Source organism: Petromyzon marinus, chromosome 6 (assembly GCF_048934315.1).
Source record: "Petromyzon marinus isolate PM22_M1 ecotype Great Lakes invasive population chromosome 6, UKy_Petmar_22M1.pri1.0, whole genome shotgun sequence".
NCBI lineage: Eukaryota > Metazoa > Chordata > Hyperoartia > Petromyzontiformes > Petromyzontidae > Petromyzon > Petromyzon marinus.
This window is the reverse complement of record NC_133672.1, coordinates 16,292,972-16,315,396: the sequence shown is the minus strand read 5'-3', so window position 1 is coordinate 16,315,396 and position 22,425 is coordinate 16,292,972. Positions and strand designations below refer to the sequence as shown.

General features: G+C 44.4%; 1 long non-coding RNA gene across 1 annotated transcript; it reads right to left on the bottom strand.

Moving 5' to 3' along the window:
- Positions 1-636: 636 nt before the first annotated feature.
- On the bottom strand, positions 637-22,335 carry LOC142923989 (uncharacterized). Its single transcript, XR_012941112.1, has 2 exons — positions 22,179-22,335; positions 637-19,765 (listed from the first exon to the last, which is right to left on the bottom strand). It is a non-coding gene; the product is annotated as an uncharacterized LOC142923989 (long non-coding RNA).
- Between the last annotated feature and the right edge of the window lie 90 nt (positions 22,336-22,425).

Genomic DNA, 22,425 nt, shown 5'->3' with positions numbered 1-22,425 from the left:
GGCGATAAGAGAAACCGTGCGAGGCTGCCCGTGGTTGGTTTTACAGATTTTCGGGCACGAAATAGTTTCAAGAATGTAAAAATACAGGGAGAGTCACCCAGTGCCGATGCAGATTCTGCATAAACGTTTTCAGAAAATCATTGAAGGCGGGGTATGATCAGAGAGAGGCGTTTTAACGTTGATGAAGTCAGCTTGAGATGGCAGTTTATGACCCTACAGCTGCATCTCCATCCTCATCCTCCACCTAATCCTCTCCCAACAACCTTCTCCAATCAAGCACAACTTACTCACTCCTCAAGTTAATATCATAAAAAATTATAGGTTAAGGTAACATCTTTTTTTTAAACGCTGTTTAAGATTCTGTGCTTTTTGACACTAAAATTGTTTTCTGTTTTGAGTAATTGCTTAAACATGTCACAAATACGTTTAGTATTTTTAAAATGAAAACATTTTAAAGTGTACGGGACTGCTTCGAAATGCTCAAAATTGTATTTTCAATTAAGTGCTCGATTTATAAATATGAATGCTGTTTAAAGGTTCTTGAACTCAGAATTGGTTATAAATGTGTACACTGTGTTGTACATTATTGTACGGGTACTGTACATGTGTAGTGAGTCCAACTGAGTCGCAGACGTCTTGGGAGCAACACGTTTTATTCAACTATAGCACAACATACTCCAGGCTATTAGCACAACATACTCCAGGCTATTAACACAACATACTCCAGGCTATTAACACAACATACTCCAGGCTATTAACACAACATACTCCAGGCTATTAACACAACATGTTCCAGGCTATTAACACAACATACTCCAGGCTATTAACACAACATACTCCAGGCAATTAACACAACATACTCCAGGCTATTGACACAACATAATCCAGGCCATTAACACAACATACTCCAAGCTATTAGCACAACATACTCCAGGCAATTAACACAACATACTCCAGGCTATTGACACAACACACTCCAGGCTATTAACACAACACACTCCAGGCTATTAACACAACACACTCCAGGCTATTGACACAACATACTCCAGGCTATTAACACAACACACTCCAAGCTATTAACACAACATACTCCAAACTATTAACACAACACACTCCAGGCTATTAACACAACACACTCCAGGCTATTAACACAACACACTCCAGGCTATTAACACAACATACTCCAGGCTATTAACACAACACACTCCAGGCTATTAACACAACATACTCCAAGCTATTAACACAACATACTCCAAACTATTAACACAACATACTCCAAGCTATTAGCACAACATACTCCAGGCTATTAACACAACATACTCCAGGCTATTGACACAACACACTCCAGGCTATTAACACAACATACTCCAGGCTATTAACACAACATACTCCAGGCTATTGACACAACATACTCCAGGCTATTGACACAACATACTCCAGGCTATTGACACAAAACACTCCAGGCTATTAACACAACATACTCCAAGCTATTAGCACAACATACTCCAGGCAATTAACACAACATACTCCAGGCTATTGACACAACACACTCCAGGCTATTAACACAACACACTCCAGGCTATTAACACAACACACTCCAGGCTATTAACACAACATACTCCAGGCTATTAACACAACATACTCCAGGCTATTAACACAACATACTCCAGGCTATTAACACAACACACTCCAGGCTATTAACACAACATACTCTCGGCCGGTGACCACCCAACTAACCACGCTACGGCGGAACTAGACACGGTTCCACTATCCCGGTCCGGACCACAAGCTGGGTCCCGGACCGCGTGGCTGGAGGCTTCTTCAAGCTTGACGTGGATCTCCTGCCTCTCCAAAAGTAAGAACCCCGAGCCCCTCACAGGACCCCCCTTATATCGGGCCGGGCTGGGGCTGGCTCCGCCTCTCTCCACGCCCACCTTCTCGATCTCTCTCGCCCTTGCCCGAAGGCTCTCGAGAGTTCTTCCTGTGCCACGTGACCACCCATTAGCCCCCTCCACCGGTGGCCCCCTCCAAAATCATCCGGTCACATGTCCCCAGCTCAGCCAGAGTATCATGCCCCCAACGTAACCCCAGCTGACTGACACTCTCTCGCTCTCTCAACGGGAGCCCGCACTGCACGCTATGCATGGCCACCGCGCTTAACCAGCGCTCAACGAAGCCCCCACTAGGGCTGGTACTACACCCCGTGTCCGGGGTGTACACACAACAGTATACATCCGGCCGTGGCCTCACAAGCCCGGCACCACACAGTGAAATTCCCCGTAATTAATGTGTATGAAACACAACATTGCCCTAAGTTACGGTCCCTATCCCTACCTTATTCCATTGTTTCCTATGGGAGAAATTGCCCCGCTTTGTGTCTCATAGACAATGCTTACTCTCTTATGGTCCCCACACCTGTCCCATTTCCGATTATTCTCACGGGGGGGGGGGGGGGGAATTCCCCATTATACATCATTTCGTTATGAGTTGCAACTTTCCTGTCCCTAACCCCAACGTAAATCGGGGACCCCCTGTACTGTTATAAACCACATCGCTCAGCATTCGTTTGGGCTGTGTGTAGCTCACAAATGCGACGGTTTCCAAATGCAGAAACAGAATAACCCGTACTAGTCACTTTAATGCTTTGGATTCAGAAAGATGATGGTCTGTGCCAGCCAGCCCAGCAAAACCCCAGCGAGCCCATGAATCCAAGATAGAGGCATTTTATCTTTTATTTTATTCATGGTGTAAAACCCCTGCTGGTGGCATTATCTTGACTGTAGCTTCCGACCACCACAAGACAATAATGTGCAAATAAATTAACTCATAACATACAGTACCCACCCCAGCTCCACCCACAATCAAATTAAATTGAAATCGTTTTTTTTATGAATGCATCTTTGTATTCATGTTAAAGACAGCTGGGAAGTTATAAGTTGCTCTGTTGTAATGGTACCAAATTATATTACGAATCTCATCATTGGCAGCCAAGTTGCATTCACTGAAATGAAGGCCTTCACCTACTTTGTCAATCCATTTCATCACTGCATCTCATTACTCCATCTCTGCGGTGGTCTTCCTCCTGGGCATTCCCCTCCTATGGCTCCCATTCCATAACCAATATCGCCCATAGATCATCTCTTCTAAAACTCCTGGCCATCATGTATCCTGCCCAGGCCCACTTACTTTACACAAGTAAATATGATATCCCTAAGTTGGGCTTGTTCCCTAATACATGTGTTCTTATTTCTGTCTCTCAGGGCAATTCGTTGCAAACTTTTGAGCTTTTGTTCCATTTTCTTTGTCAACCTTAGTCTATAAATTATTCATCGCCAATAAAAGTGGAGGTAACATGACTGTCAATTCAAAGCTACACGTGAATTGCATACAGTATTTTATAATCCTAAACAATATAAATAATAATAAAATATACATCGCTCACTCATCTATATTGTCCGAGGTATATTGTCAGGTTAGTAATACCACGCTTTTGTTTATGTTGTGACTTTTGCACAGCGACACCTATGATTATTTTGCATTGTGTGTGGTCTGATGCGGCTCAGCCCCAACGCCCCAAATGACGTGCCCCACACTTGCGCGAGAGGAAGGAGGAGACAGCGCTGGCGCCACGGGCTCCGGATGATTGCCGGTGTGGAGCAGAGGTAAGGCTCCCGTGCGTTTGCGGCACCGGTGAATCGCCGCGGCTGTATGGGGCAAGTTGGCTGCACACAGCTCCCGAAAGGACACGCCAATGCGACGGCTGATGATCACGTGCCAGTTGAATGTGACCACAGCCGCGCGACCCCAGTGGAAGTTATCCAATTAACGAATTAATCGCTCCCCCCCCCACCCCACTCCGCCCCAATGAATTGTTACGATCAGGGGTTATGATAAAAAAAAATGTAATCATGAAAACACGCTTTTATTTAACCAGAAAAAAAACCCTTGAGATTTAAATCTCATTTACAAGGGCATCCTGACAAGATGGCAGTGGTACATCAGTTCCACTGAAATTGTACAAAAATTAGCAGAAAATGTCTGTTTTGCCTCGTTGCCTATGATTTGTACAGAGTGGCATCGCTATCGAGTATGCAGGTGGTGCAACTGTACCGGTCCCACGAACCAGGTTCACGTCCTGGGCTACGTAAGGTGGGGTGGGGGGTAGGGAATTGGACAGGAGGTCCCATTTCATTCCTTGCGCCAAGGAACATGCAAACGACACTCAACCACTCTTTGCACAGTCTTGTTCAGTCTGCTACGCTAAAAGTAATATTTGAATATATTTTACATAGAATTTTCGTAAACTGTAAATAGTTGTTCTTGAACGCACATGAGCTAAAAGATTACCACGAGCGTAAGTATATATTTAAAAAGACGAATTGTTACGTGCCTAGTGACAATAGCCAGAGTTGTCTTGACATGGAACCTTAGCAATGACTAACGTGGCATAAACCCCGCCACCGATCAGTTGAACAAGCAAGGTGTCATTGTATATTTGTTATTGTAAGCTTTGATGTGAGCTAATACCTATCAGGGTGAGCTCATGGAGATGATGTCACTTGTTTGACAGAAAAAAAACCGGTTTTATTTTTCTCTGAAAGAAATGTTGACACTGCAGGTTAATCGAAGTCAGCCGATTGTACTGGCCCTTTTGACTTTTGTTGAGCTCTGTGCGGCAGTAGACGGGAATTGGCCATTAAAATCCTCTGGCACGCGAAGAGCATAACCGGACCAGTGCCATGCATCAGTCAAGGAAAGGCAATTGAGCCGATGACTTTTTAAATGACAATTTATATTAATATGGCCACAACACGAGCTGCAATTGCAACACCTACAAAGACTGACATTCTAATTTTTTTGGTAACTACTGTTACAAACAATGATGTCACCAAAGTAAACGCTAATTGTTTGTTATGCATCTTGACTTCACTGAAATAACCTATACTTCAATACTCTACTATTACACGTGACGATGTATGTAAACGTATAATACTGTACTGTATTGTATTTACAGCCTCGACTGTGTTTATGAAATAAAAATTACTTTGCAGGCTTCTTCAAAAAGGATTGTTAAACATACGTGTAATATTGTACACAGTGCAGAGTGTTAGTCTTGTAACGGATAAATAACTCTGCAAAGCACTTAGTTCAGGATGTATTGAACCACCACTGCTAACACGTGTACCCTGGTGCGATAGCGTTACGCGAGAGATGAACCCACAGTTCTACAGTGTAAACCATTCTGCACAAATTAATTCAGCTCCTCCGTCCAAAAATGGCGAATTGACCACTGAAGCAAAGAGGCCCCATTCACATCACGACAGCAGTCCTAGAGTAAGCTTGTAAACATCGTACCGATGTAAATATCTTCTGCAAGTCAATAAAACGTCAGTGACGTCAAGCTGAAACGAGCATTGAGGCAGTGCTCATCTCTGTCTACAGCCCTGAACCAGTGGTGGCAATTCCACATTACATGGATGGTAGCAAGTCTACCCAAAGGACGACCAATATTGACTTCCCCCACAAAGTCTCCTCACCGTGTTCTCTTACCACAGTCAGATCGGCTGCCCATCGAACAAAGACGGTCACTGTATCGCGCACTTTCACATGCGCTACTGCGGCCATCCAATATTAGGAAGCTACTGGAGCTATGCACCTTTAGATCATCTAGATTGACAACTCATTTTTTTAGAACTGCTTTTTGTGTGTTTTCGTTTGTTGTCCCTCCCCCATACTTCCGATCATCACCGATGGATAAGTACGGTGCGAAAGAAGTTAAAAATACATATGTACATACATATGTGGCAGGACATGTGATGGACTGAGTTCAGCCACCAACCAGGATTGCAACTCGCAACCTTGCGATTACGAACCGCTGACTCGACCGCTCAGCCCCCAGGTCGGGTGCTTTGCAAGAGACCTTGCATAACAGTGCTGCGCTGTGGCACAAGCAGCACTCCCTGCAGTCAAACTAGTTCCACTTACTGCTCGCTCAACCACATCCCGGCACATCGGCCTCACGCGCCGACGCAGGGGGCAACGCATTTTGTGTAGCTCTCACACCAGCGCGTACTTCAAGCGTGCACGCGAAGTGACCGCTTGGACTTGCACACACACCGCGATTTCACGTGTTAATTGCAGGGAATACGTGGACACGGCGACGAGTGGTGAGCTCACTCACACATGCCCAAGTCAAGCGGTACCGTCTGTGCCACAATGCTGCAAGAATGGAGGACGACGCTCCTGCGCACGGTGGCCTGCTTGTATCCATCCCTGCATTCAATGCGCGGATCTTGACCATCTCAATCACGGCACCGTCCAGTCAGCCGTTCCGAGGGACTTGTGGGTTCATCAGACCTGTGGTGACAACGGCCTAACCTTGCAGGAGGGAGCCTGCAATGCGGCGAAACCGTGGACACTCTGATCGGCGCAACGGGTCTGCGACACCTCGGCATTTCTGATGATGGTGATATGCTACAATGCCACATTAGACAAGATCCTCGCGGTGCAATCACTTAGATGCTACTCACTATACACACAAAAAAATAGGGAGGGTGCTGAAACTGATATGATTTATACACAGTTGGTTTGTGGTATTTTCTTCAAAGAAGTTAAACTTTAACAGGTGCATTAATCACTGATTATCATGACAATTTCAAGTCAAATAATTACTCACCAGACAAACAGACAGAACCTTTGTTTTCAACCAGGTGAGATTCCATTGAGTCCCTTTTGCAAGCTAGACCTGGATTACCAAAGGAACTACTGTACAATAATGAAGAAAATTAGATAACCAATAAAACACGTGCTAGATATTAATACGGTAATTACAGAAAGAAGAAAGAACAGGCAAAGTATTTGAGGCTGGGCCTCAACAGTGGCATCTCTAGGATGGGCCCACAATGCAATCAATGGTAGATGCCATATTTGGGTTTTTTTAAAGAGTTTTTAACAGTTTAGTTTACTGGATAAAAAAGTATTTTTAACACTGAGGTGTACCTTTTCACTAGCTGTGGATTCTTTCCACGGCTGCAAGTTTGCATACCAGTGTTCACAAGAAACAACAGCGATATATCCGGAATCATAAACGCACCGAGTGCGCTCATCACAATGCCGATCCAGTGCTCGCTGAGCTGCATTGGCTTTAGTTCCCGAACGAATCACATTGCATGGTCGCACTCATTACACACAAAGTGCTTTCCACAAATGAACCACAATACCTTGGTGATCTCGTCAAGGAGCATAGACCATCACGTGAACTCCGGTCATCCTCGCAGCGGCTTTTGGCAAACCATCGAACAAAGGCGGTCACCGCATCGCGTGCTTTCAGATGCGCTTCTGCAGCCGTCTGGAACGCTCTTCCTTCCGATATCAGGAAGCCACAAAAGCTATGCACTTTTAAAAATAGACCGAAAACCCAATTCAGTAGAACTGCCTTTCGTGTTTGGTTTGGCATTCTTCCCTAGCACCTGCGATGAGCACGGTCGGTTACGTACAGTGCGAAAGAAGTTCCACATACATACGCAAACAAGGTGGCCCCTGGAACTGTCCCCGAACTTGTGCCTCCAGCAACACTGACGCCTCCTCGTGCATTGCGGCACACGACTGCCAACGCTTATCGCACACCCCACTCTATCTCCCCCATAATAAACTGTGCGTTGAAATGATCAGTTGTTTGCCTTGGAATCGCTTAAATATTACTTCAGCCCCAGTCCTGAACAGTTATTTAAAAATGATTTGGATATCCACTTCACTGCAACCTCAAGCAATTGTGGCATTACAGTAAAGATCTAAATTTTGTACACCTCAATGCAAGATGACACGACTGTGGCAGTGCAGAATGTGATGGGCATTAAACAAGAGATCAGAACTGACCCTGGGTTGGTGCTTTAAGAGTGACTGCTTGGCCGCACAGCAGAGATCATGCCACACTCTCCACGCTCCACAAAGTTCACACTCCACCTGAGCATCCAGCCGATGCAGGCAAGAGGCCAACGTTACCAATCAGGGTAACGTTGCCAAAGTGGCACAGAGGAAATTCTTGCCAAGAGGAGAGTAGGATCCTAGGGGAACCAATTGGGGGAGAGATAACGAGGACAGGGGCCTGGGATGCCACACTCCATTGGGTATGCAAATGAGTGGATCGGCAGGGATTATTGGTTCTGGGGCTATACAAGGCGGTAGTTGGGGAGCGAAGGAAGGATGGGACTGGAGACTGCGGACGAAGCCGCTAAGAATATCTGGAAAAGCTGACCAGTAGTGTGCTCGAGAAATCGCAAGAATGTCATCGTGAAGACAGGGGCAGCGATTGTGAGTGTGGAATCGGTGCCGGGAATTGCTGCATTGGTCGCGGCAGTGACGATATGAGTGGTTCACACCGAGACGAGAGATTATCGAAAGTTTATCGATATATTTAATAACGGCATTGTACAGACGTTGTTACACGCGTGGAGTATAGTCTTCAAAGATTACACTGAATTGCTTTACTGATCGCGCAAATGTATAGATGTTTGTGAAGAAAATATCGGTGGGAGGAGAGGCATCCGCTGTGGATCTATTCGAGTGGAATTAAAAATGTTGGTTGCTGGAAGGCTAATGCAATGCATGCATCTTGTGCAGACGACATAGACTAATCTGCACGCACGGAGCAACACCAAGCTCACAAGAGCATCCAATTTAACCATTAAATTGTCGCTCAATACAAGCACATATATAATAAAATACGATAATAGAATCTGGTACATTTGCACAATTAAAACAAAAAAAATAATACGTATTAAGTGATGTATAATTGGCATCCTCAAAGGGCACTCGTTTGCCATTCAAAAATGAATGCTTATGATGCCAGAGAAGTTTAATAGCTATGTACATCCCAGTACAATTAAGGCCACTTACGTTTGCTTTGGATCATTGTGATAACGTCTCTCTGCCCTTTGCAAGTGCTGTCAGCAAGCAATCAGAGGTGGATCACCCATAATTATTTCTTCATCAAAAACATAACGCAGGTACGGTACTAAACATAGAACTCTTACATAGCCTCCGTCGACTTTTGGGGAAAGTTTTGTGAGCGACAAATGAATGTCGGCACAGCGCACGAGAGGGTGGTGAGGCCAGCACCATGCCGGGTTGCCTTCGTCTTCCAGTCCAGATGAATACACATCAAGGCGTCATAAGGCTGAGTCGACCTCGGGAGGGCCCAAAACTGGTTCAGATATTCGCCACCGGTGTTGGCCATAAGCAGGAATAAAAGTCAGGTCGCTATTTTCGTAATGCAGTGCACTAACCGCTGCACTTCCTATATCAAAGACACAGCTACAGACTACACTCTAAATATGTTGCATGCATTACCAGGAAAGTCAAGGATTATATACAATTTGTATATATAAAGTGTCTTTAGAGAACCATTTAAACTTAGTAGCAGAGTCATTAGAAATCATTTATATTTAGATTCATAATTCGTTTATTTTGGGTTAGATCGTGTAGGTATGTCAATTTTTTTTACTATAACCCTACACCAGTCTTAGCTTTATCAGTTGGTGGAGAGTTATGATAATGGCAAATATACCTCCACGATCTAACCCAAAAGAAATTACCGTAATTATTCATATTGGTTGTGAAACCTACGTATAAAATGTAACATGTCGTAAACATTCTACATTTATATTATAGTTGCTATTATACATAACACATTTATGACTACAAATTATGAAAGCTTGTAGATGTTTTTACCTCTCCAATTTTTCCAAGGCTACATTTAACCAAAAACATAGAGCGATGGCCATGCTGGTTAATTCGACTAAATCGTTGCACAGAATTGGGTTGGTGCAAATGCTGCGACTTATGCCCTTAATGACATCGGCTAAATAAACATTAGCGTGACGCCATCTAAGTGGCAATCACACGAGGCCTATTTCCCATCACGGCGGCGCCTCCAAACAACATAACGCATAATTGCGACACTAGAGCACAAAGGGAGGAAACAAAACAAAAACGCCGATTGCAGCACAAGGGGCCTGGAAATGCTCCACTAATTATCCGTGCGTCGTTTGCCAAAATTCGAACGTGGCTGGCGTGCAATTTTATAATTGTTCGCTCGCCGTTGAGGTATGGCACCGCGAGCAATTTCGAGATCAATAAGGCGCATCATTCAGCGCGTCATGTGTCTCATTCATTGTGCGCTCTCACCGCTTGCGCACATCGGAGTTAATTTTGCATGAAACATTTAACACGACTCATATTCTCTGAACGGGTTAAAAATACATTTTAGGAGCGTACTGCACAATGCAATTTACACATTTGCATCTCCACAGTACAGTACACCACACAGCCTTTTTTATTATTATTAGCGCAAGTGTGGCAAACCTTTTCTGTACAGAGGACACAATAGAACTTTCAAATACTCTTACCGAGTCACACATTACCACACACACACACCTTAGCGATAATCCAATAATAACACCAAATTAACATAAGTTCACGCCTGGTTAAACGGTTTTACTTGGCTCTAAACGGGCCCTTGCAACGACATAACATTAAAAAGTATATCTAGGCCGAAAATATTCCGCTATTAGCGTGGCCGAGATACTTGCAGTGACGGATACATTTAATGTATGGGCCGCTTAGAAGTGGTTCGGCCTCAATGTGGCCGAGGGCGGCATGAGTTCAAGTCATGGGTGCTATCTGGTCCATGGATTCGGGGCAATTTCCCTAAAGCCAAATTGCAGGAGCATGTGCTCATGAATATAATCGTTCGGAAGGCTTTGAGCACCGGTGCCCAGCATCTCCAAACAAAGCAGGGCCATGGCACACGAATGGCATCATCAACCTTAGGCTCCCCGAGCCATCCTAAACAGCACACCCAACGGCACCCGCCCGAAGCCGCAATGAACCGCTAAGCTGTGACACGAATGCCCTCTTCCACGTGGGATATATTCCGTCGGCTGAAGCATTAGTGCTGGCCATTATGCACTGCATGAGGTACGGTAATTCGTCAAACGCGTTTAACAGCGGAGCGCTCTATGAGATACCGCGCCCGCAGCTTATTACACTGCTGGCAGTCACTGTACACTGTGAATGTCAGTCATATTTCTGCACTTGCGGTTATTTTAACACTCGCCGGAGCGCACAGTAGTTTAGACATTCCCATAATTGTGAAGCCTTTTCATCACAGAATTACAGTACCGTCCCGTATAAGGCGACTTTACAATTGTGCGACACAGAGGTGGGCCCATCGCGTTTAGCTTGTCACGTGGAGTTTCATCGCCACCGTCTAGTTTTGTCGACGAGATTACGCCGTGTCCACGCTAAAACACTGTCCTCCTTACTCTTTGGTTCTTTCGGTAAAGTCACGAAAGCTTCAAATCAACAGTCCTCCTGCTCGCACTTGTGAAATATCCTTGACCCTCCGGCCAGGCGTGTGCACAGCCCCGTGTTTCTGCAATGCGCCACGTGTTTATTATAACCCTGCGATGTTGACACAAAGCAGTCAGGCAGGCGCTGATGTAATGCCACGTGTCGAAGAGCACTAACTGAAAACTCCTGATCAGGCTGACAGGTTCTGCACAAATGAGAGGGGCCGTTGAACACTGATAGGTTGAGTTTGGTCCTCCCACCAACCAACACCAGGGAACGTCTTAAATTCCACCAGCCCCATGAGGCCAGACCTCTTTCCAGCTCTTTTAGCACTCATCTTTAAGCACAATGCCGCAGTGCACAGTTGCGGCAAAGGGCAATGCTTCAGGGGGTCATCCTTATTTTACAGCGTTACGACTTGCTCTGTTTACAGTTGTACACGGCTGTCAAAACAATTATACATACTGCAGTTTCACTGTTCTGGCAGCAGCAGCTATTGTTTTGTTAAATCAGCATCATCTGTAGTACCGTGTACAATTTGCACACAACTTAAATGATATCCGGGGACGCGTTATTTCAAACAGCTATCGACTAAAAAAAAAACAAGGCGTTTTTATCACAAGTCTAGCGGTGCGACGGCAGACTGCAGTGGTATGAACCTGATACGTCTTAATGTCGCAATGTTAAACGGCAATACATCCTGGGGAATAACCCCCCCCATCCTCCACAGATAAGCTCAATGTTCCAGGAAATGTGTTGCCATGTCCCACTGAGAAGTGAATACGGTAGCGGCGCTGTACTTTCCCCCATGTGGCCGGATCACACGCACGCACACACACCACAGCAACCGCGAGCACACCTGCCTACCAAACACACATCGCAACTTCCCGCATCCAGTGATATAGCCATAACATAAATAACACGTGAATGTTTTAATAGAGTACAACAACAACAAAAAACACGCATTGTCCCCATTCATTCACTGCCTGTCGGGTAGCACTGTGATGACATGTTTCTGAGTGGCAATCAACGGGCTTGTCGACTCGACCAAGAGTGGATGAGATGAGTACCAATTTTGACTTTAAACTTTCGTGACTGCAGGAATTCACATTCTATGGTTCTTTCGGTAAAGCCACGTAGATGGGAGAAACCCCCCCCCCCACAGAGTACCACTTTACGGGCTGACGTCAGCAGGAGACACCGGCTTCCGTGGCTGGAGTTGGAGAGTGAGCGACAAGCGGCGAGTCTCTCTCCCTCTCTCCCTGTCTCTCGGTGATTTTGCTTTGCAGTGCACCGAACGCCACGCGGGCTCTTTCGCAATGCTGCATGTCCAGTGAAATAGCTGCAAATTGCAAAAGAGGCAGCGGGGGGGAGGGAGGGGGGGGTGGAACAGGAAGTTCCCACGCTCTTCTCACGCGATAAGTAGCTGCTGTGTACGAGCACAAGCTCCTTTGCCTACAGCACGTAGAGATTGTCACCGCAAATCCTAGAACACCGTTTCAACAATTCGAGAATTATGCTTCTCCGCACGGCGCGCGAGGGTGCAATGTCAACGTTAAGCGCATATGTACACCTTACGTTTTTTATAGACTACGCACTCGAGAAAATGTACGATATACACAAGGACTAATGTTAATGTGTAGGATAATATATATTCATGACAACAACTAAAAATGGTTGCAGTGTCCGACTCATCTAAGTGGTACATTGTTCGCGATTCGTCACTCTCAGGAATTTCTGCCGTAGACTAAAAATACACACATATTCTGGATAAACATGATAGCCTTTGTGCGAGCAAAATGGTGCAAAGTAGAAAAATGTACGTGTTCGTATTGTATTACCATATGCTCTATTTATTTTCCAAGGTTAATCATTCACCGGGCTTAGCACTTACAAATGTCATCATCATCATGACATCATACTTACAAATCTCTTAATCATTGTATAATGCAGAAAATAACATATACGGAACGTATGTTGAACTTCTTTCGCACCGTACGTAGCCAACCGCGCTAATCGGAGGTGCGGGCAAACGGCTCTAATTACAAAAGCCCCTTTTCACATTTCAATCATCTCCCCCACGCAGTCCTGCTGTTGTGGGAGTCCAGGATATTTGGCAGACATTGCATCACTCGATACCGCTTAACGAGTGACAAATGTGGTCTTTGCCTCCCAGTGAGGCTGACACTCCACAGCTGAGTGTGCTGCACCGACACTGGGGCATGGGGTTTGACCCATCACGAGGTGCAAACCGTAATCATGCATGTTTAACTTTTTTTTCCCGCATCGTACGTAGCCAAGCGTGTTAATCGGAGGTGTGCGCACACACGGTAGGTTCTTCACACCAGAGTGCAGAGATCATGCACAATGCGAAACCGCCATGGACTCCGATACACGAGTTTACGTAACCAGATGATGCACATTCTCTACCCAAGAGTTCAACTCCAGGGGTGGAGCAGTAGTGCAGTGGTTTGTGCCCGTGTACTGAACCCCCCCAACCCGAGTTCAATTCCCAGCCATTGCTACCATCAGCGTTGGGTGACATCTGAACCAGTTCGGGTCCCACCTCTATGGTTATAGCCGATATAAACATTATTATGAGTTTGTTTTGAAACAATATTGGGTATCACTTAACAAAGATTGTAAACAGTTCCTCAGTGAATTAAAAAAAAATCTCCAGAGTTTAAACTTTGACCACCAGAGATCCTGCAGAGAGACCCCACCCATGACGAGAGGCCTCATGTGCATCCTCCTAGTTTGACGGACGCGCCCTCCCGGATGCTCTCTCCTCTGCTCCAGGATTTGCTACCAGTGCTCTGGCCCCTCTTTTAGATTCCATTACGCGTCCCCCTATTTTTGGTTAAACTTCCTCAAGGGGAGTGTCCAGCTAGCCAGCTTACTCGGCCGTATCGTAATCTTGCAAAGGGCTCACTACACAAGGCACCAAGGCCAAAGCCTAATAAAACAAACTAAATCCACCAAGTACTGATTGAGAACCTTCAGGAACATTTGTCTTATAAATGCTTGAAAGGCACAGTTATGTACGTTGTGTAAAACACTGATATACATGAGGCAAAATGAATAGGCACATTTTTGAGATGTTTTTAAAAGCATAAATTGGACGTACCAAATCACGCCGTTGCCTCTGGGCACATTTTACCAGGCTCTGCCCAACTCTACGCATTGTTCTGTCACATCGTAATTGGAAAACAATTCTTTAAAAATTAAAATGCATGTGTGCTGTGAGCACACTGCTGTTTCACATAGCTGATGATGACAATCATCATTCCACTTTGCAAATACAGTCTTACACAGCAAAGGGCATTCGCACCAATATGCTTCAGATGCACTGTGCAGGATACACCAATGGATGTATAAATTGTGCAGCAAAAAAATATCACTGCACTCAAATGCATTTCTTCATAATTTCCTTTCAATTAATGAACCATAGCAGTATTCATGAGAGAGTGGGCGTGTCAGCTCATGCACAATACTGTGGGAACATCGGAGGTAGTTATGCCTGACGAACAGTACAAAAACATGATAGTTGTACAAAGCACAAGAAAAGTCAACAAATCACCCAAACACATACAAATAAAACTAAACCATCCCCATCCTAGTCTTGGTTCTTTCGGTAAAATATGATTTCCCTTCTATGTGACTTTACCGAAAGAACCAAGAATATGAATCCCTGCAGTCACGAAAGCTTTAAATCGAAATTCATCCCCATCCTACCAGGCAAAGCCCACTGAGGTATTAACTTATTTTTCTGAAAATAAGCAACAGGCCCAGCAACACTCAAAATAACAGCTTCGGTATCGAATGACTTTAAAATGATGCTAATATGTTGCGCACGCGCTGTCATATTACATGGTTAGCAATGGTTAAATTAATAAGCCCGAAAACATCTCTATTTGTATAATGTAGGAGTTTACCAAGAGTTGCCTTTGAGCATAGAAATGTGCAGATCATGCAAATGAAACCCTGTAATAATATCAACTTCCCAATCACGTAATAATTGTTTGTAATTTTTAAGCATTTTCCAACAGCGGGATAATTTGGTGGTATAAAGTGCCGCGGTTTTGGCCATCCCAAGGCGGTTTCCATCAGGTCACAAACCATCTTGTGCTGAGATGAATTCAGATGCCCGTTGTGCAAGCGGCACATTCGTCTCTGGGAGCGGTAAGGTCATTGGAGGTCATTAGTGGCTTTATGGCGCTGTCTGCTGTGTCCCTGCATTATCTGTCATGCTCACTGCCCCATCCAATTTTGCAGTTTATCAACATGGAATGGGCTACAGTTGCTAATTTTATAGTTTTTGTATTAAACCAAGCGACAGTAATGGGAAGCATAAAATTACGGCAATTTTATGGAAGCGAAACCTTTATTTCTTCTTAAAAAGAGCATCATTGACAGCAGCCATGTTCCATCCACTGCTACATGAAGTCTTCCCTATCCATCATGGTCTAGCAATGCCATAATCCATCTTAATACTGTATATGAGCTAATCTCATTGCTCCATCTCTGCGGTTAGTATCCTGTTGGGCACTTCCTTCTTTATGTCACTGTTCCATCATAAGTATTGTCTATTGGCCATCATCCCATCTAGCAATGTGTCCTCTGCACACCCATTTACTTTTTGAAGTCAATGTCTCTAATTTTAGTTTGTTGTCCAATCTATGTGTTCTACTTGCGGTTTCTCAATTTAATTCGCATCATGCGTGTCTCCATACTTCTCTATACTTTACAGTTTTTTAATTCCAAATAAATAAATACATTTGTGCTTTTCATGCAATTCTTTACAATCAATTAGGTTCAGTGAAATTTTTTATTTCAAAATACACTTTACTATAATCTAAATATGATTTCTTACACTTCTTTTGAAAGAAATAGTTTTTTGTGTTTATATACATCTCTTATTTAAAATTCAATTTCTACATATTCAATTACGTACACATGCTCATGAGGACACATGGTCCATTGGTTTCAAAAATTATAATTATGCAGTGGATTCGTCAATGTGGCGCTGTGTGAATGCGAACCGCTGACGCCACTGCTCGTGACGCACTCTGGTTGCGAAACCGCTGGCCGGGAATGAGAAGGGTTCATGGGATCAGCCGCTTAAGGACAGCGTGCACCTCGCAAGCACAGGCATTACCAACGCTGAAGGGATCTCTGTTGTCAATATATCACAGCACCAGTTCCTAATACGCTCTTTATAATGGCCATGATGCAAAACACTCCACTTGACACTGTCAAGTATCGCTTGTGTTGACAAGGCGCTCTAGGGTGGCAAGCATCTTGAACATGCTTTCACACAAAGTTCTGAGTGTAATATTGTGCTGAAAATGAGAAGTAACGACATTTCTACGAATTAGGAAATTCCAAGTTTTATGTACAACTCTGATAGTTTGAAAATAATACCATTATTCATGGTAATGCATTGTCGAATACGCTGTGAAAGGGGTTCTATTGTAAGATTGTCATCTCATTCTGAAGTTACTTAACTTTAATGTTGTACAATGAGCTGAACATCTAATTTTGGCCTTTATTGTTTGAATATTGCACAACTGGCAATGACTATATTTTACAAAAAAAACAGTACTCAAAAGCAGAGCTGTGGCTAAGGTTTGGCTTGTTCAATGCAGGGCCTATGGTAACATTGCTGTGCTCTTTATGTAGAAAAGAGAACCCAACATATTTTTCTGACGGAATGAGCAAAGGGGCTTTACTCTTCTGCATGGTGGAAAGTCCAGACTCCAATAATGGGGGCCAGTAGGTATTTTCGCAGGAAGTCTACTGCCGACTTCCGATAAAGTGGCACAGCTACTCATTTAAATCAAACCTAAAGACATGCCGAGTCAACCATTGCGCAAGATTTGAACTCAATCTTCTAATGCTAGTCAAGTAATCTAACCAGTGCCACTTGAATGGCTGTTTCATGAAATTAACACATTTTGCACTATTAAGGTTTTGTCATGTCTTCATCCATGCCATGCTTTTTTTACAATTTGCAAGTTCTGAATTCCCAGCCTTAATTAAAAAAAAAAATCCTCATTTGAAAAATACCCTTTTAGCAATGTAACAGTTAACATGTTTGACAATGACTGCTGGCAACATTTTGATGAAGTAATTTGCAGGTTATGTGCAGTGTCTGCATTTCATCAGGCTACGTAACACCCACACAGAGCTGATGAAAAATTAATAGTCAGCCACCAGCTTAGTGGCTCATCAATCCAGGTTCTCTGTATGTGAGGGCGTGTAATAGAATTTTCCCAACAACCCCGCGACCCAATATAGTACCCCCATGGGCGTCTTAATGGGAGGGCAGGTCTATGCTCTGGTTTGCATGTAAAAGGTCTCAGGGAAAGCATAGAATCAGACGCCAAGTCTGGCATTACCTCACTCGCACAATCTGAAACAGGATGCCAGCATAACTCCAATACAGGCCCACCCAAAACTATTTTAACACCTTGGAGACTCGAAATATGTTTTTGAATGATTAATATTGGATGCTAAGTTTATTATATTAATAATCACGTGAGAATCCAGTGTGACACACCTTTAATGCAAAGGAGACCCACAGCAGCAAACATCCACCATGATCATGTAATAATTACGCACATAGGTGTTTGAGAACGACTGTTGTGGGAATTACTCTAAAACCTAAATCCCACCTCTATCTTTACCGTGAAATCTTCAACGTAAAATTAATTGCGCTTTAAAATTAATATCTCAATCAGTGGCGAGTGATATAGTGATATGTGAACATGTCCAGGGGCGCCTTCACCAACCTGCACTTACCAATGTGCAGTGTGGTCAAACAATGTCCTTGACTAACACGGCATGGTGAGGCCTTCATCCAACCCAGGAATAACAAAGGGCTCTAAAATATATTACAATGAATATGTATTAAGTTAAAGTGCCTTTAAAAAGCCTGTACTGTGTGTAAATCTCTACTTTGACCTGTCTCACGTCATATAAATCTCAGCACCTAAAAAACTGTCATGTCTTTCAACTCCTAGTCTCCAAAATTATCTACCACCACGACGTGCCATCAGCACCTACACATTATCCAACTTAACCAACACTTGCCGTGTTGAAACCTTCGCCTTATCAATATTGTGGCAACTTGGTTCTCTGTATATTTCCAAAATACATTATCTGCAAGTTGCAGGGGCTCCATACAGTATATCTGCAATATCCTCGTGTACTGCAACATTAACCGTGGCCTTGCATTATCTCACTTGCTGACCTCAGACTCCTCACCCCTTCAGCAATCTCTTCCTCCCTACTCCATTGCACCTTTTGGAGGCACTTCTCTGCTGTCTCCAATATCTGCACGAGCCTTCGCCTCACCATAAACTGCAGATTCTGATACTTTTCAAGTCCATAGTTATAACTCATTGTCTTTGCAGTGACATTTGTATGTCATTTAACATCCTCGAAGCCGGATCACGTAACTAAAGCCATACCGAACTGTGCTGTATAACCAGAATTTTAGGTAACACTATAATTAACATGCACTGTAGTTACTCTTATGGATCCTAGCAGTCACGAAAGCTTTAAATCTAGAAATGCACTGTAGTTGTAACATGTGCAGCCATTATGAATGCAGGACTCACACCCACCCAGTGATCATGAAGATGTATCAACTAGGGAGGTCCTGGAGATGAGCAGGAATCACCAAGATCCTTCTTTCTTCTCTTAAGTCATTCCCACTCACCCTCATATGCCCTCCATCAAACTCAGTTTACACCACTCATCACCTAGCCTGACAGAATGAGTCCACTTCTGTCCGTGGCAAATTTTACAAACGCTTCTGCTTTCTCCAAAAATGTCATTTGTACAGTCAATATACAGTGAACGTGGAAGTTGCATAGCAATGCAGAGTACTATTTGCATGTTCTCCCCATGTCCTCCGGTTTTTCCCCTCTACATTCAGAAACATGCGTTTAGAGTATTTGGCTGCTGGACATTTCCACACGTTAAGCTACTTTTTTAAGCTATAATTTGTGGGCAGGTCGCTTCTGAAAAAGAACTATATAGCTGTGGCCCGTTACCTGGTGAATTAAGAAATAAATTACACTATTTGCCAAATTATCCAGAATGTGTCAGATCTCCGAAGCTAAGCTGGATTGAGCCTGGATGGATCATCACCGTGCACAAACAAGGTGATCAAAGTGCTATGTGGACAGCCGCACAGGGCAGTTAAGAACATATTAAATTGTTGTTCTATACATCTTTGGTTACTCACCCATGCTCCATGACTTCAACCCACACAGACCAGCGTGGTGAAATCCGTACGGACACCTACAAAAGGGTTGTATACCTGTTCATCTAAGAGTGCAAACTCGTTCTGTGGAACCCGCATCCCGGCTCCATTGTGGTTGCCGAAGCTTCAGCTTCTTGCCTGGGGGTGGATTGGCAAAACTACTGTGAGCCTCACCCACAATAAACAATGACTGCATATTACTCCTCATCCACCCCGCAGCGACACTTAATTTACATTGTTTAAGTAAAAATTAAATATGCACCGATGCGTAACTTAGCACTATAAATGAGGCCAAAAATGTGGAAGAATGCATCTAAAGAAAACTAACTTAATTGGTATTTACTATGCTACGAGATTATATAAATGGTCAAACAAAATCTTTAGAATAACGAAACTTTAAAAATGTGAAATAGCTGAGTCAATTAAGTTGATTTTCAGTTAATTTCTTGGTAAAGGCAGAGATTAGTGTCTCCTAAACCTAACTCCAGACCCTAAACCCTAACCCTTTAACCCACAGAGAGTATATGATTGAAAAAAAAGCTGCGGGGACAGTAGAGCCTGAGATCCAGTTTTTCCTCCCCGCATCTGCGTGCACAGTCATCACTGCCTTTATTAAGACATCAGATTGGGTTGTTTCAGTTTGATTGATGTGAGCATGCTAAATATAAAACACCTGGATAATAATTACTGCATGATAAGCAGTATATAAAAGCCATGGTCGCTGATAACTGCTAAATCGAATTAACACTGCACACAAATTGGCAGTCTAAACGAAAAACTAAACAATTTTTATTTTACCAAGTAAGGCCCACTGAGCTATATATATTTGTTTTAAAGCGAACTGGCCACAAATGATATCTCAGTGAAGTGGCTTATCACGTGGAAATTTATAGAAGCCAAATACTCTAAAACGCATGTTTCTTAATGTGGATGGAAAAACCGGAGGACCCAGAGAAAAATCCACGCGACCACAGAGAGAACATGCAAACTCCAAATATACAGGCGACAGGGTTAGGATCGAACCCACGCACTCCTGTACACCAGGCAAGGTAGTAAAAATCTATCCACCGCGGTGCCCAGTCACCTCTGCCATTTACAATCCAATCTCAGCAAAACAGTGAGCTCTAAAATGGTGTTTCAGAAATGGAACAGAACTTGATCACAACTTGGCACATGAATCAGAATAGTGGTGAGTAGATCATAACCGACAGCCAACACAAGCCCACCAACAATGGGCGTCAGAATTGACAACCCAGGAATGGTCGATAAAATCTTACCACGTGCATGGCTGATCAAAAGTGGACCAGGGCACTGATCAACATGCTTGAGCAGAAGATCTGACCTCACATAGAGGATACAGATGTGATCATCAGCAAGGGTGATTGACCATTATCGGGGGGATCAGATCTGACCACCGGAATAGAGATCTGATCATCAGCAAGTATAACTGACCATTAGCAGAGCAGGGAGATCACTTCTGACCACCAGCATGTGAGATCAGACCTGAACATGGAGATCTGCTCATCGGCAAGTATAACTGACCATTATCAGGATAGGAGATCAAATCTGACCATGGGCATAGAGATCTGATCATCAGCAACTACAACTGACCATTAGCAGGGCAGGGACATCAGATCTGACCACCAGCATGTGAGATCAGACCTGACCATGGGCATGGAGATATGATCGGCAAGTATAACTGACCATTAGCAGGGCAGGAAGATCTGATCACCTGCATGTGAGATCAGACCTGACCATGGGCATGGAGATCTGATCATTGCCAAGTATAACTGACCATTAGCAGAGCAGAGATCACATCTGAGTGATCTGACCACCTGCATGTGAGATCAGACCTGACCACGGGCATGAAGATCTGATCATCGGAAAGTATAACTGACCATTAGCAGGGCAGGGAGATCAGATCCGACCACCAGCACGTGAGATCAGACCTGACCATGGACATCTGATCATCGGCAAGTATAACTGACCATTATCAGGGCGGGGAGATGTGATCTGCCTGCCCCGCACGGAGATCGGACCATCATCATGTTAGGTTCACATCTGAACAACGGCACAGAGGAAACCCGATGTGACCACCACCAGCAAAGGCGCACGAGGGTTGCTTTTCCTGCCCGTCGATCGCCGCTGGTTACCGTCAGCGCGTGGATGGGCCACGCGCTGAGCGAGTGACGCCGTTATCACGCCGCCTTCTCTTCAGCGAACCTCGTGACCCGCTTGAGGCCTGACGAGCACAGCGCCGGGTTAACGCGATGTGTCGTTTCTAAAAGCCTGCTCTGAAGGGACGGCGAGACGCGCTGTCAACCAGAGTCAAGTTGCCGTTCGAGTGACACCACGGCCAGCGGTGGCCTCACTTCAAAGTTCCATAAGAGACGCGCCGATCGTGGACTTCCACAGTCCTCTCCCATGTTTCACGGACGCTTGAAATCCCACGTTTGGATAGCACAGATCGCACAACCCGAGCGTGCGTATCTACTAAACAGGATTTAAAAAAAAAACAAAACCAAACACATTTTTACACGTCTATATGTACCGTAATTAATAACAGCTGTACAGTGCAAACGTGTGTGGAGGCTTCGAGCAAACGCGATCCGGTTGAGTCGAGCCTCCGCGGTCACGGGGGGGGAGGGGGGGGGGCGCGATGACGTCAAACCCGACGCCGTGACGCCACCATGCTCATGACGTCACCGCGCGACGGAAATGTTCCGCGTGTTCGACGTGACGGGGTGACGCCGCTGGCGGTTCGACGTCACGCGCACGTCGAACATTTCCAAGGACGC